The 14,199-nt window shown below is 37.3% G+C and overlaps 1 protein-coding gene across 3 annotated transcripts in view; it reads left to right on the forward strand.

The window, feature by feature from the left end:
- The window catches only part of SUGCT (succinyl-CoA:glutarate-CoA transferase), a 333,594-nt gene that overhangs the window by 13,517 nt on the left and 305,878 nt on the right, over window positions 1-14,199 (forward strand). The window lies entirely within an intron of this gene.

A 14,199-nucleotide genomic window follows, 5' to 3' on the forward strand; every position in this document is an offset into this window, starting at 1 on the left:
AATATCAGGAACAGCATACATGTAAAAATAATTGTAAGCTTGAAAAAAACACTTTAAAAAACCAACAAAAAGCACCCCAAAAAGTCTTGATCGAACACTAAAATTAAAGAATCTGTGCATGAAAAGTGTACTGTTAAAATACAATTACATTAAAACACAGACGTTACAGGTATTTTTAGACTGGTTTAAAATCTTAGTTACAAACATATTTTGCCTCTGAATTTCTGACAAATAAATGGCTTTGGCTTTTTAGTTGCTGGGTATTGATGTCATTTAATAGGAAACAAATAGCTTTTTAGTCTTTTGTGACGTATTTATCATGTTTGAATGGCAAATGTCTGAAGAAGATGAGCAGAAAACCAGTTATATTCTGGGCTTGCTAAGAATCCTTTTGTTTAAAAACATTTTTAGGTTGATCAGTGGCTAGTTACCACAATGTTTTCCACGTTTGCTTGTGCATGTAATCTTACAATTGGAATTTGTCAAGTGCTTTTTGCATTTTTTTGGTTTGTTTAGTTGCTGTACCCATAACTGATGAAAAAGAATAAAAATTATATGCAAGCTACAATTTCTGTGAGGTGGCTTGGCCTTTGATTTGGTAAATTCTCCCTCTACTCTGCCCTAGTGAGACTACATTTGGAGTACTGTGTCCTCTTTTGGGCCTCCCAGTTTAAGAAGGACAGGGAACTGCTTGAGCAAGTCCAGTGGAGAGCTACCAAGATGATCAGGGGCCTGGAGCATCACCTTTATGAGGAAAGGCTGAGAGGCTTGGGTTTGTTCAGCCTGGAGAAGAGAAGGCTGCAGGGGGATTTAATCAATACCTATAAATATCTGAAGGGTGGGCGTCAGGACGATGGGACTAGGCTGTTTTCAGTAGTGCCCAGTGACAGGACAAGGGGCAATGGGCACAAGTTGGAACACAGGAAGTTTCACCTAAAGATGAGGAAAAAATTTCTTTCCTGTGAGGGTGACAGAGCAGTGGAACAGGCTGCCCAGGGAGGCTGTGGAGTCTCCTTCCCTGGAGACACTCAAAACCCTCCTGGACACATTCCTGTGCCCCTTGCTCTAGGTGTACCTGCTCAAGCAGGGGGGTTGGACAAGATGATCTCCAGAGGTCCCTCCCAACCCCTACCAATCCGTGAAATCTGTTCACACTACATGTCAACTTTTGAGTGCTTTTGTGTTTTGCTGATCATAGGCAAAAAAACTTGCTTGAAGTGAGGACCTAAGGAAAGACACTGTTCAATTTCACAGAATCATAGAATTGTTTAGGTGGAAAGGACCTCTTGAGACCATCTAGTCTAACCCCTTTGCTCAAGCAGTGTCTTGCAGGTTTCTCAGGACTGTGTCCAGCTGGGTTTTGAATACTTCTACAGCTGCTCTGGACAGCCTGGTCAGTGTTTGATCACCCACAGTGAAAAAGGTTTCCCACATGCAGGAAAATTTGCCATTGCATCTTGTCCTGTCAGTGGGCGCTACTGAGAAGGATTTGGCTTCCTCTTGCTCGTTCCTTCCCACTGGGTATTTATATACATTGCTAAGATCCCCCTGAGCTTTTTCTTGTTTAGGCTGAAGAGTCTCATCTGCCTTGCTCTCTCATCATATGTCAGATGCTCCAGTCTCTTAATCATCTTTGTGGCTTTGTGCTAGACTTGCTCCAGTAAGTCCATATCTGCCTTGAACTGGACACGATACTCCATATGTGGCCTCACCAGTGCTGAGTAGAGGGGAGGGAACTCCTTCCTCAACCTGCTGGTGACAGTCTTCCTAATGCATTGCAAAATGCTGTTGGCCTCCTGTGCTACAAGGATACATACTTTATGTTCAGTTTAAGGGCTGCCTAACTTCCTCCACGGAGGGTAAGTCTTCCGTGCTGCAGATTTGCCCTCTAGTCTCAAGGACCTAGGACTCCTGCAGGCCATCTTTACTGGTGAATACTGAGGCAAAGGCGGATTAAATACCTCTGCTTTCTCCATGTCCTTTATCACCAGTTTCCCTGCCTCATTCTGCAGTAGGTCCATGCCTTCCCTAGTTGTCTTTCTGCTGCTGATTTGCTTGCAGAATCCTTTCTTGTTGCTCTTTGAATTTTTTGACAAATTCAACTCCAGGTCAGCCTTGGCTTTCCTACCCATACACTTGCATGTTCAAACAGTAGCTCTATATTCCTAGGTCACTTGCCTCGGCTTCCACCTCTTGCACACTTTCTTCTTACTGTCAAAACAAGTTGGACAAAGATAATACAATTTTGCTGTTTAAAGCTTAGTTATGTTATACATAATGAAAAACACATAAACAAAAAAAAAAATAACTAAAGATTCTGTGTTTTCTTTTTTTTTTAAAGTTATTCGAGGTTGAAGGTGTTCAGGAGGTAAAAGCTAAGTGATATTTGTCAGGCACCCATAAAACAACTTTGGATCTTAAATTATGGTTGCTTAAGTCTTGGACATCCAATAGGTGACAAGGAACATCTATTTAAGGATGATGCATCTTCTAGGAATAAAGACATAAAATATCTAGTACCTTTAAAAAAGATGACAGATCAGAAATCAATTAAATTAAGGCAGGAAATAGCAAAGCCTCAATCTAAGCATATTAAAAGAAGTAACCAGACTAGGACCAAGTATACATCTGTCACAGAGAGGACGTGATGGTGATATGTAGGCAGTAAGTTTTATTCGTTGTTTTGTTGCTGGTTTTTTTTTTCCCCCCACAATCAGGCCAAAAACTGATTTAAGAAGAAAGAATTCCTGATTTATTTCTAAAAGCTCTGTGGCCTGATCCTAGATATTACAATTCAACACCATTTTTTGCTGTGGATGACTCCACTACATTCAAATATACTGTTTTTTTTTGTGAAGGGGGACAGAAAGAGACTAGAAGAGGTTTGATGTAGTAATGTTTAGCTTTAAAAAATAGAAAAAAAATCAGTGAAAAGGAGATCAGGTTGTTAAAATACATGCTGATAAAAATTGCTTAGATTAGCAGCTCAGATTAAAACATGAATGCCTACAGAAAGAGACTATTTTGTTTTTCTACCGTAAATAAGGCTAGACAAACAGCTGAAGAGGTTGGTAAAAGCATTAAAACATGTTTATGGTAGATAAGTTACGTATGCTACTATTTATTGTGGGGAAGGTTAAGGAGTTTCCATACTTGAGCCATTTTCTGCAAGGTTTCAGTTTGAGAAACTTCGTTAATCTGGATATGCAGTATAAAAGGTTTTCAGAACAAATTGGTAAATGAGTATTTATAAATCTCCTGTAGCAGTATATCTGAGTAAGCTGAACTTGATAAGGATTGGTATTGAAGTGGAATGAACTGAGACATGCTAAATCTAGTAGGTTCCTGAGAACTCGGATGTAATATTTCAGATAGAAAGAGACTGAGAACACAATCTAAGTTTTTTTGGTAGTGCCATAGAAAGTTATATGTATATAAAATGTCTAGCTAGGGATATGGAAAATATGAGCTAAGGAAGATCCAAAGAGAACTATTGTATGTCGGACATAAGAGATGTGCTGGCCTGGAGCATTGAATTAAATGGACTCGTTGTCTTCCCAAATGTTGAAAATTGTTGAGACAAATTATCTTGGTTACAGCAACCTTTTTTACATCTGAACAGTGGATTTCTTCCATCATTTGGCATCTCACATACAGGCTGTAAAAGAAATAATAGAAATATGTTAGTTCTCAAGCCCTTTCTGGTTTGCAGGTCCTGTGAAGGATAATGAATACACGATATAACATGAATTATATTTTGAGATCTTTGAACAGGGGGTTGGAATGGTTTATACTGTTTAACTCGGCCAGTTTTGAGTATGCTTTTTTAAGGGTATGCTATTTTGTGTATTATAACAATTGTTAAAAGACAAAATTATGTTGGTCATTGTTAATGACTATCATGAACTGCATTAGATTTTAGATGTGAGAATATGTAGACACAGACATTTTGGCATAACATTTGATAGTAAATAAGTAACCAAGAAATAAACATGTCTAGTGTGTCAGAATCAGTGTTTTTCCAACTTTAATTTTTGATTTTTTTCTTGTTTTTTCCTGTTAGTATACACACTGAAGACATTATAGCCGATTCATTTAATAAATCACAAATAAATACTGGATTCCCTTATCCATTTAGTTAACTCATTAATGAGACTGGATATCATCTGGAATGTTTTGGTTTCTTATTTTTGGAACCATATTACCTTTCAAGTTTAAACTTCATAGGTATGGAATGCAATCAATAAACTAGTAATTTGAAGGAATCAGTTTCACCCTACAGCATAACTTGTATAGCAGCTGTGATCAAGATGTCTTTATGTTCCTTGGATTTTTTGTCTCATTCAGTTATTGAATGCAAGTGTAAATAAATCAAATTGGATATTAAAACTTTTTTAAATTTAGGGGCCATCCAAAACTATGGTAATTTTCTGACTCTAGACTGTACTGAATGCTTCCTTTGTGCTACTCCAGAGAGACTGTGCTTAAATAGTTGTCATCCTTATTGTCATTATGGTTGTTACGCTCTGGAGGAGTGGTGCTTTCACTGTTTAAAGACTGATATTTTCACACAAGTCTTGTCACAAATAAGGGTCTTGCATTTGTCTTCAGAGCTCAAACACTAGTTGATAGCACTAACTGATAGCCTTTTTTTCTTAAGGGCTCTCTTTCAGGAACATATTTGTCCCAGTCACTGGCTGGTTCAGCACTTGCTGGCTGCATTTTGTGTTTGTCGTTACAGTGATAGTAGCCATCCTGGTTATGGATTAGGTTATCTGCCAGATCCTTGAAGCGGTTCAGATGCTGAATGAGTGCGTTCCTTGTGATACTGTTCTTGTGTGTTCTGTTACATAGGAATTTCTGTTTCATACTGCTTGATGTTGAGCCAGATGGGGCTGGGTTGTCTTTGGAGTATATCTCATTAGTCATGTGGTCATGAATGGTTCATATGTGCCATCTGTAGTATAACACCACCTCCATATATTCCACTAAACTTATTTTGTTTTCTAGATGGTAGGTAAAATAATCATAGAGGTGTAATCAGATTGCTTTTCGTTTATTATTTCATGTGGCCTCCTTGCTTTAAGTTGTGATATCACCATGAAATCTAGTCTAATCGATCCCAGTTCTAGTACTGTATGGTTCTTCCTAGCCTCCCTTCCTCCTCAGTTCTGGTGGCCTACAGACTAGTATTTCTGTTCTTCTCAGCCTCCCACCTACATGATGCCTTTGTGCCCTCTTCTTGATCTTTTTGTCAGATCCATTTCCCTTCCTTCTCAGTCTGTAACCCTCTCCCTACCCTTTCCTAGCCATGATTGCCCAACTCAGCCAGTTCAGACTCTTCCCCTCTCCAGTTCAGTTCCTCACCAAACATCAGTTTCCCATACCTTCTTTGGCTTCAGGCTCACATTTTCCTACCAACTTGCTTTTCTAGCTAATCACAGTCTCTGGTCCTTCTAGCCTTTTTTTTTTTCCCCTCCTGTTTCTCCCTTTCTACGTTGCAGTGCTAGTAGGAATCGAGCAGAGGGGGTACCCTCTTTCTATGCTTGTTTTTTGTGTGCTATCCTCAGGCACAATAAATGTGAGCAGTATATATAAATACAAACTGGGCTAGAGTATGCTCAACTAGGCTGTGAGGGCAGTGTATGTATATTTGTTTGAAAAAAATCCTGATGTGTGTTATGATGGAGCATGCACTTCATGGACTGAATCTTTTGAGATTTTAGCCTTGAAGCACTAACAAATATTTACTGGGAGGGTGCATATTTCCCAGCCCCCATGATACCTTAAAGCTGGATTTGAGGATTTTCTGGTGGAAATAAAAAATAACAGCATTAATAAAAAAGCATAGACATGACAAAAAGGTGTCCCATTCTTTCAAGTCTTCACTCTAAAGAATGAAGTTATTGGGGTTTTAAGCAAACAGTTGTAAGCTTTTTTTTTTTTAACATAGCAAAAAAAACCTGTTCCCCTCCCTGGTTTTGTGCTTAAGAACAGTAGAAACATTCTGTGAGAAATTCTGAAAACATTCAAAATTCTTTTTCTTATACAGCTTAAAGATCAAGATTGGACTGTATTACATAAAATACTTTTTGTTAATGGAACATATATGGAGATGACTGGTTCAGCTGAATAGGCACATATTGTAGCAGAATGTAAAATCTGGAAGACATGCTCCGTAGAAGTCAGAAAATATGCTACTTCATAACTTATCCAGAATTGAGCAATTTTTCTTAAATATACGAATAATGATCATATGGGATTGCCTCTTTCTAAATTTTGAACTGTTGCAAATTGTTAGTAAAATGAAATAAAGTGTAATTTTTCAGAAAGTCTAGGGTCATATGTAGGTGAAGAGTTTAGACATAGGTAAGCCAGATGCTGTCTCCTTTATGGCATTTTGGAAGGAATGATTAGCAAACTGAGTTTCTTATCCAAACAGCTCTGATTGAATGTATCCAGCCCAGTAGTGGCTGTTGCAGAGTTGCGAGGATTTCCGGGACGTTTCCCAATGCTCCTGCTGCTTTGAGTGCTCTTAAGCTCCAAATTGTCTGTTCTCACTCACAAGTTGGCTTCGCTGATGAAAGTAACCTTAGAACTAGTTTAAATATAATATGTTTTGACAGTTTTGTGGCCGAGATTGGTTTAAGTTTTTGAAAATTGGCTGGTTAAAGTAAATCATGCACAGGTCACAAGGGAGTGACCATTTGTTGCTATCGATATGGTCTGTGTAGCACTTCAGCTAAGAAAGTCACAGTTTATTTCTGAACAGGAGGGGGCACTGTTTAAAAGCACAACATTGTTTTCAAATCAAAGCACTTTTCCCCCCTTTTCTTAAAGCCTCTGAAGGCAATAGGTTTTGAAATAGTTTTGTAGTTTGATAAAAGTTACTCCTCTCACGTTCTCTGCCCCATCCCCTTGCTCTGCTAAGTTGAGTGAATTATGCTTAGTCATCTCGTTTGTGCAGGGTTTGCTGAAGATAGTATTCCTCAGTTTTTTTGGTCCTCCCTTTCTTTCATCCTCCTTTTCTAGGAAGTAGAACTTTGTATCATATACACATTGCTTTGCATGTTGCTCGTGGCCTTACAAAATCTTGTTTCAATGTCTTATTTTCTGTTATTTCATTTCTTAAAATATGGATGTAATGCTTAGTTTCCTGCCTTTTAAAGTAATTTTACTCCTGTAAAGACTTTCTGGTGTATGTATGCATGAAAGAAATTGAATACATAATGATAATCACAGAAAATCTTAGAAATATTCTTCAATCAAAAGAAACGAGGAAGATAAGATTTTGGGGATTGGTATTTTTATTAACTTTGTGTTACTGTAACGGATTATGTTTCTTGGGAATTTGTAGTCTCTACCCCAAAGAACTTAGCCTTAACTCTGAATTTACAAATTCTTTGACTGTACTAAACTGTTAATTTGCTTGTTGGCAAATACTGTTGTAAAATGGCAAAAATTAGGTTGAAAGAACGGCAAAAGTTGTACAGAAGAAGCATTGTTTGTCACCTGAGTGCCATATGGGTCTGAATCTGCAATTGTTGTGTATGTAGCTTTTATTTAATGTACACAATGTCCTTAAGATCCATAAATGATCACTTTCGTTCAAAAATGATAATTAAATCTTATGTGTCTCTTGAGTGATTCTGATGAATCTATGAGAAGGAAAACAGTTCTTCACTCCACCCATCTACATAAAAGTTAATAATAACTCAAAAGAACCGGCATTTGGTACTTCCCAGTACATCTTGTTTTGTACTGATAATTTGTAGTGGCTTCTCATGAGAAGATGTAATGTTATAATTTTGAGGTATATCCTACTTTGCCTCTAGTGTTTTCACAACAGGAAAGAAAAGCCAACCACATGTGTTTTGCTGGGCAAAAGCTAGCCAAAGTGTTCTTCAAATCCTCTAATTTGTGAAGTAACTGTGGTAAGAAGTGGAATTGCCTTGGATCAGGTACGGTTTGTAGACTCCCTTTTACCAAATTATTCTGGCCTATGAAATTACAGATGATTTGGAGCGTCTGTGTCTTCATGCCCACTCCTTCCCCTGATGACTGATGTTCTTGTGGTTTCTAGGTGCTTATAGTCTGGATATAATTGCCTGGTACAAATTGATAGGTTACCTGCCAACAAAATGATAGCTCCTACTTAAACAAATGGTGTGTATTTCATAATGTGGTATAATTTGGCAAAATAATTGCTTGATGCTGTAAATTATTTATTGATAGCATACAAGTAGGAAAGTAAGTTATATTCAGAAGCTGGCTCAAGCAATGGTTGCAGTTGTCACTAAACAGCAACTATGGAAATGGTCTTGATCATTAATCCGTTCAAAAGTTTTTAGAATTTGTGACCTGAAATTACTAAAAAGAGGAATTTTTTTTTTGTAATTCAGAAATGCAAAATGACCCTAAATCTAAGCCCAACAAATTGGAGAGAAGGAAGAAAAGGGGCAAAAAAAGCCTGCATAGCAAAATGCGTAGGCCGGTTGAGCTAAGTAGGCCTAATAGCCAATGTAAGCAGGATGATGTGCAGAATGAAATGGAAATTAGGAGAATTAACTGAACATTTAAGGGTTATAACAGTCTTTTAAAATAATTAAAAGCAGGAACAATTTAGAGAGTGAGGTAATTAAGGAAGCTGGAAACTTTAAAAAAGAGAATTGGTGTCTTGGTACTGGTCTTCAGTAAAATATGTTTATAGAGAAATTTTCAACAGATATATTGTTTTCTAATAAGATGCAGCACTGTCAGAGACTGATATGTCAAAAGAGGCATTGTCAGAACAAGCTGGGTGTCGTGCTTCCAGTAGTTCTTAATGTGGTTTAAGAATAAGGAGGCAGGTCTGGAAAACTGAACATAATACCTCTCTCAAATAAACACAGAAATCCTGCATTTGCAAGCCTTGAGGTATCAACTTAAGTGCTGACAGGGATTGAATAAAGCAATTGGACGGGTTAAAATATGGGACTTCTACCTGAGCTTGATTTTATAAAAATACAGCCTTCCAGCACTGGAAAAGAAAAGCAAGTCTCTACAATCTGTTAGGTTGTGTATTATGCAGTTGGAAGATGGACAGATTAAAGACTTGATCTGTCATTTTTTTGGTAGCTTGAAGTTGTCTGTGAGTGAGCAGTTAAGAGAAGTTTGTAATCAGGGTCTAGAGATAAAATAGTCTGAGAACAGTTTTTTGAGGAGTTGAGTAGCAGACTGGATTTGTGGAGATGCAAATCATTATTGGGACAACATAATTATGTATCTCTAACAGGGTAATAAACCTCTTGCTATATATTTTGACTGTAGTAAAGTTTTTGACACTTTTGAGTAATGCTTTCATGGACAAGCTAGAGAAATGTGATGTACAAGAAATAATAAAAAATTCATTCAAGAGTGATCAGAAACTCCCATATATCTTAGCTCTCCTGTTATGAAATGCCACCAGTTATTCTTTATATGATTGACATGGGAGGCGATACCTCAGAACTGAAGTTGCTGGGTTTTTTTGCTCAAAATAGGTGATGTAATAGATTGTGGATGAGCCCAAATCCTCATGTGATCATGAGCTACAGGGCATTTTTGGGTTGTAGATTTGAGGGGCAGGAGGAATCTGGAGCTGATTTACAGGTAGGAGTCATCACTTTCTTTACAGCCTTATACTCTTCTTTAAAATGGCTTCTGGGGGTGTGGCTAACTCTCAGAAGCGTCATGGAGGGCTTGCCTCAGCAGCTCTGCTCTGTTTTTCTTCCTGAAGCCAGGGATTTAAAGCATTTGCAGCAGTCCCTGTGTCAGCATAGCCCCATGGACAGTCATGTGATGAAGTCCTGGTGTAAAAGCTGCACTTTAATGGCCTGAGAGCTCCATGCAGCCCTGAAGGCCCACGGAGCTGAAAGGTAATAAATTTATATAGCCGGATTAGAATTAAAAATGACCATGACCAAATGGTTTACACTAATAAAAGAGCAAGGGTAGAATTAAAGGTTGGAGTATGTCCGACACACTACGCTTAATCAGAAATAATCAAGTAATTTTAATATAGTATGAGGAAGGTTCTCAAAAGACTTGGTAGTAATGGTGGGGTATAATTGAAGTTGAACATGAATCAATGATGTCATATTGGTAGATGAAAGACTAGTATCATACCGGATTGTGTAAAGACAAATATGGCCTAAATGACTGTTTCTCTGCCCTGCACCACATTGGTAAGGTCTCAGTTGGAAGGCTAAGTCTGCTTCTGGGTACAGTACTTCAGATATTATGAGGGCAACTGAAGAGAGTTGAGAAGAACAATCTAAACATGAAAAACATTGCATGTGAAATTTAGCTTGGAAACCTCAATTTTTTTTTTCTTAAAAAGATAAAAATGCTGCTGCGATCAGAAGGAACCACTGTGGCCATCTAACCATCTCTTCCTCCTGCATTCTGTACCTTTCCACATAGTAATTCTTAAATGAAGATCCTGATAATATGTGAAAGTGTAAAAAAATAAAAACCTTTCTTAATGTGTAGAAGGAGCCAAAATGCTACTTGGTATTCAAAGAATCAGAGTGTTAAAAAAAATCTTAAGAAAAAATTTTGGGAGCTAGTAATTAAAATAATAAGAGTTCAGACATGGCAGTTGGAGGAGTGGATTGTCTTTGGTATTCAGAGAGTTAAGTAGCTGGGAATACAAGATATACAAATGCAAAATAATAAATGATACAGGCATACTATTAGCCATTTTCTTTCTCAAGAGTAGTAAATAAAGGCATCCTGTGAAGCTGGAAGACTGGATATTTAAAATTGGTAGTGCATTAGAGAGAAAATTTTGCTTTTTAATATTCCGCAGAGTTTGCTGACATACGCTTTTAAAACCAATATGCTAGTAGAATTAAAAATGGAGGAGTAGAAAATTGTATAGATCAGGAGAACAGGCACAATTATTAAGATATTCACTCAGGGGGTTTGGAACGTGTCAGCAGATGACTACTGACTTCTTCAAATACTGAACTAAGTGGTGCCATTTGTTTGTTGTACACCTCAGGATCAATATGCAGAAGAAACTCAGTAATAAAATTTAACGACGGTCCGATTTTGAGGAGGGTAAGTTACAGTATGACCTTGCAGGTTTTATATACAGAGAGAGGTTAACTGAATGCTTCAGTGCTTTTCAGCCCTGTGCTGATGTGCTGCTTTGTAATCCTCAGTGGAAACTACACGTTTGCACAGATTGGTAACTGGTTTCTTTTGCTTTATGGCATGCAGTAGAAGCTTTAAGAGGTTATTATGCTCCTCATGTGTAATTAATTACTGTAGTATCAGAGGTAGCCATCAATATATAATCAAAACTACTGATGCTTTTAAGATCATATGGATTTTAAATATGTATTTCTGTAAGAATTTGGAACAGTTTAAATTTATAAAGAACAAGGGTTAAATATTGTAGGGCAATAGTCTCATAAAGAAGTTAAACAAAAAGTTATCATCGGAAGTTCGCTTGACGTAAATCAAAGCCAAGGAGTTAGTTCTCCCTATGCTGCCAGGGAGTAGGACAGTTTTTCAAACTATCATTCCTTAATTCTTGCGTTTACCATATGAATAAAGTAGCTAAAGAATCTAATGTGACAATTTTAATCTCTATTTGTATTATACTGTGTTTGCAAGCAGAATTTCTACAATTTAATATTTGGAAAAAACTTAGCATGGAAGAGGTAGTTTTTATTATCTCATGAGTCTAAGATACCCGATTTCTCTCTAGACATATAAACAGATTTGTGGCTGTCCATGAAAAACTTCTAGTCATATGTAATTTGAGTATCCATGTTGTGTCAATTTTTCCTTTTGGCTGAGCCATCAAATCAGAAAACTTTTAATGTAAAAAGGTAAACAATTTGCTTATGTGAGGAAATTAATTGGCAGAAATGCAGATGTCCAAACACTACTTTGATGAGGTAAAGTTTTTAAATTATAATTTAGAAAAAAATCACTTATGTGAATGAAGAAACAATTCCTCTTGTTTCTAAGAATAAAGCTATCAATCACCATAGCTGTGCATTGGCGTATCAGTGGTGGTCTTATGTGGTACATAGTTCTGCTGGCAAATTCCTTGAGAGAACAACTTTGATCTGTTTATGTAGCTTCTTTCCTCTACAAAAGTCAATTTTTGAGGCCAGTCAGAATACATTTACATCACTTGATAGTGTTGGGGGGGCGAAGGAGCTATCTCTAAACCAGCATGGTAAATCGACCCTATGGTATTATAGCTGCATTGCTTTTGTGGCCTAACTGGTTGAGTAATTTATCATGGTGTAGTAGTATGTGCTGTCAATGCAGTCTCAGTACTTCTGACCAAAGTATAACTTGTGTAAATGCAGAACTTCAGGAATGAGACTCTGAAAAGAGATATCCATTGATTTAAAGGGAGATGGTACTATAGTTGAGATTTCTAAAAATTGCCCTTATATATTTAGGGACTATCGTGTTTTAAGGACTTGCTTAATTTCGGCAGTAAATGCCTCTACCTCTCTCTGTCTTGTAGAAAGTCACCTGTAAAGTCCCCAAACCTTTCTTTGGTTGGCACGGGACCCATTCCAGAACAGACTCTGTTGCTTTAGGATTGGCACTTTGTGGCCAGTATTTCTTCCCAGAGAAAAATACTTAGTATATGGAGTATAAACTGCAATCCTAAGCACATGAAATGTAATTTTTGTAAATGTTATTTCTATATAAAATAAAGCAAATATTGTTGTAACCTTCCAGCAGTTGACTGCTTTATTGAGAAACAAATGGTGAGGACAAGTGGGAGCTTTTAATTTTTTTGCCAGCCTGTGGTGCCAATTACTATCCTACTGAAGACCAGCTGCACAAGCAGTGGGTTCTTTCTGATGCTGTACAAGGAACTTGTTCTTTATTTCTGCTGCTTATGAATATCTCCTAAATCTTTCCTGCTCTCTGTTTTGTATAGTGGTTGATCCATCTGCAAACAGGTGTTTACTTCTTTTGCTTTTCTGGACACAAATGAAAAACATTATATGAGTGTGTTAGACCCAGTATTTTATTTTTCCATACTGTGTTTAGTGATGTGTCTGGTGTTTTTCCTTAATACAGAGTAGGGTTATTTTGTGATAATTTTTACTTAAAAAAAACCCCTAATAATTCTGAGGAAGGCTGGGAAACAAGGACTTCACTGTTAATCAGACTTTTGAAAATAGATGACAATTAATGGGATTACTTTGAATTACTTCTACTTTATTGCTCATATCTTTTAATACTACTTTTTAAGGGTCATATGTTTTGGAAACCTGATTAATAGGATTTGAATTTTTGATTGCTTGTTAAAATATTGTAATGTTGCTCAAAATCCTTAAAGATTTTTTTTTGCTTGTTCTTGTTTATGTTGTAATTAAGTAAGTTGAAAGTGTCTGCTTAGCCTAAGCACCTGAAACTTGCAAAGGTTTTCTGTTTCTTACCTCTAAACAGTTGATTTGGGTATTGTCACAGGACTTTACCTCTCAATTCTACCATGCTCTAAAAATGGACTGGATGGGGGAGGGGAACCCAAACCAGCAAAAAAAGTGCAACTTAAAACCGCATCTACTTATTCAGGAAGGCTGTCAGCTGCAATCTGTTGGAAGCTGGGAGAGCAGTCAAGAAAAATATTAGATAGGCTTATCCTGTTCATATTGGCATCTGCTTTTCTCCATTCCTGGAGATAGAATATGTAGCTAACTGGGCCTTGAGTCTGATCTAGTGCATTTGTTTTCATATTCCTGTGCTAATCTAGGCTTTTCAGACACCAGCTAAACTTTTACACCCATTAGCACAGCTCAGACAGCCCAAGGACAGATTTACTGTTATTTCAGTCCCTCCAGAGTGTTATCAATAGAACTGTTGCCCAAATACCAATTGCAGGACTAAATCCCCTTAAATACGCCTTTACAACCCATTTGGAGAACATGAGTTTCCAAAAGGTTGCAGTGTGAACCAGCAAGGTTTACAGAGGTGTGTTGCAGAGCAATTCAGCTTGGTAGCTCTTAGTCGGAGGTGAAGCGAAAAGGTCTTGACTTCTGGAGCCTTCAAGTTTTTCTAGTGGTGATGGCAACAATGCTTTTAAAACTGTATTATACACAAAAGTGTGTATTCAGTTTAGGAGTGGTTGAAATATATGTATCACAAAGGTGCATTTTTAGGATATTTCTGAATAAAACCAAAATTTAA

Source organism: Phalacrocorax aristotelis, chromosome 2 (genome assembly GCF_949628215.1).
Source record: "Phalacrocorax aristotelis chromosome 2, bGulAri2.1, whole genome shotgun sequence".
Lineage (NCBI taxonomy): Eukaryota > Metazoa > Chordata > Aves > Suliformes > Phalacrocoracidae > Phalacrocorax > Phalacrocorax aristotelis.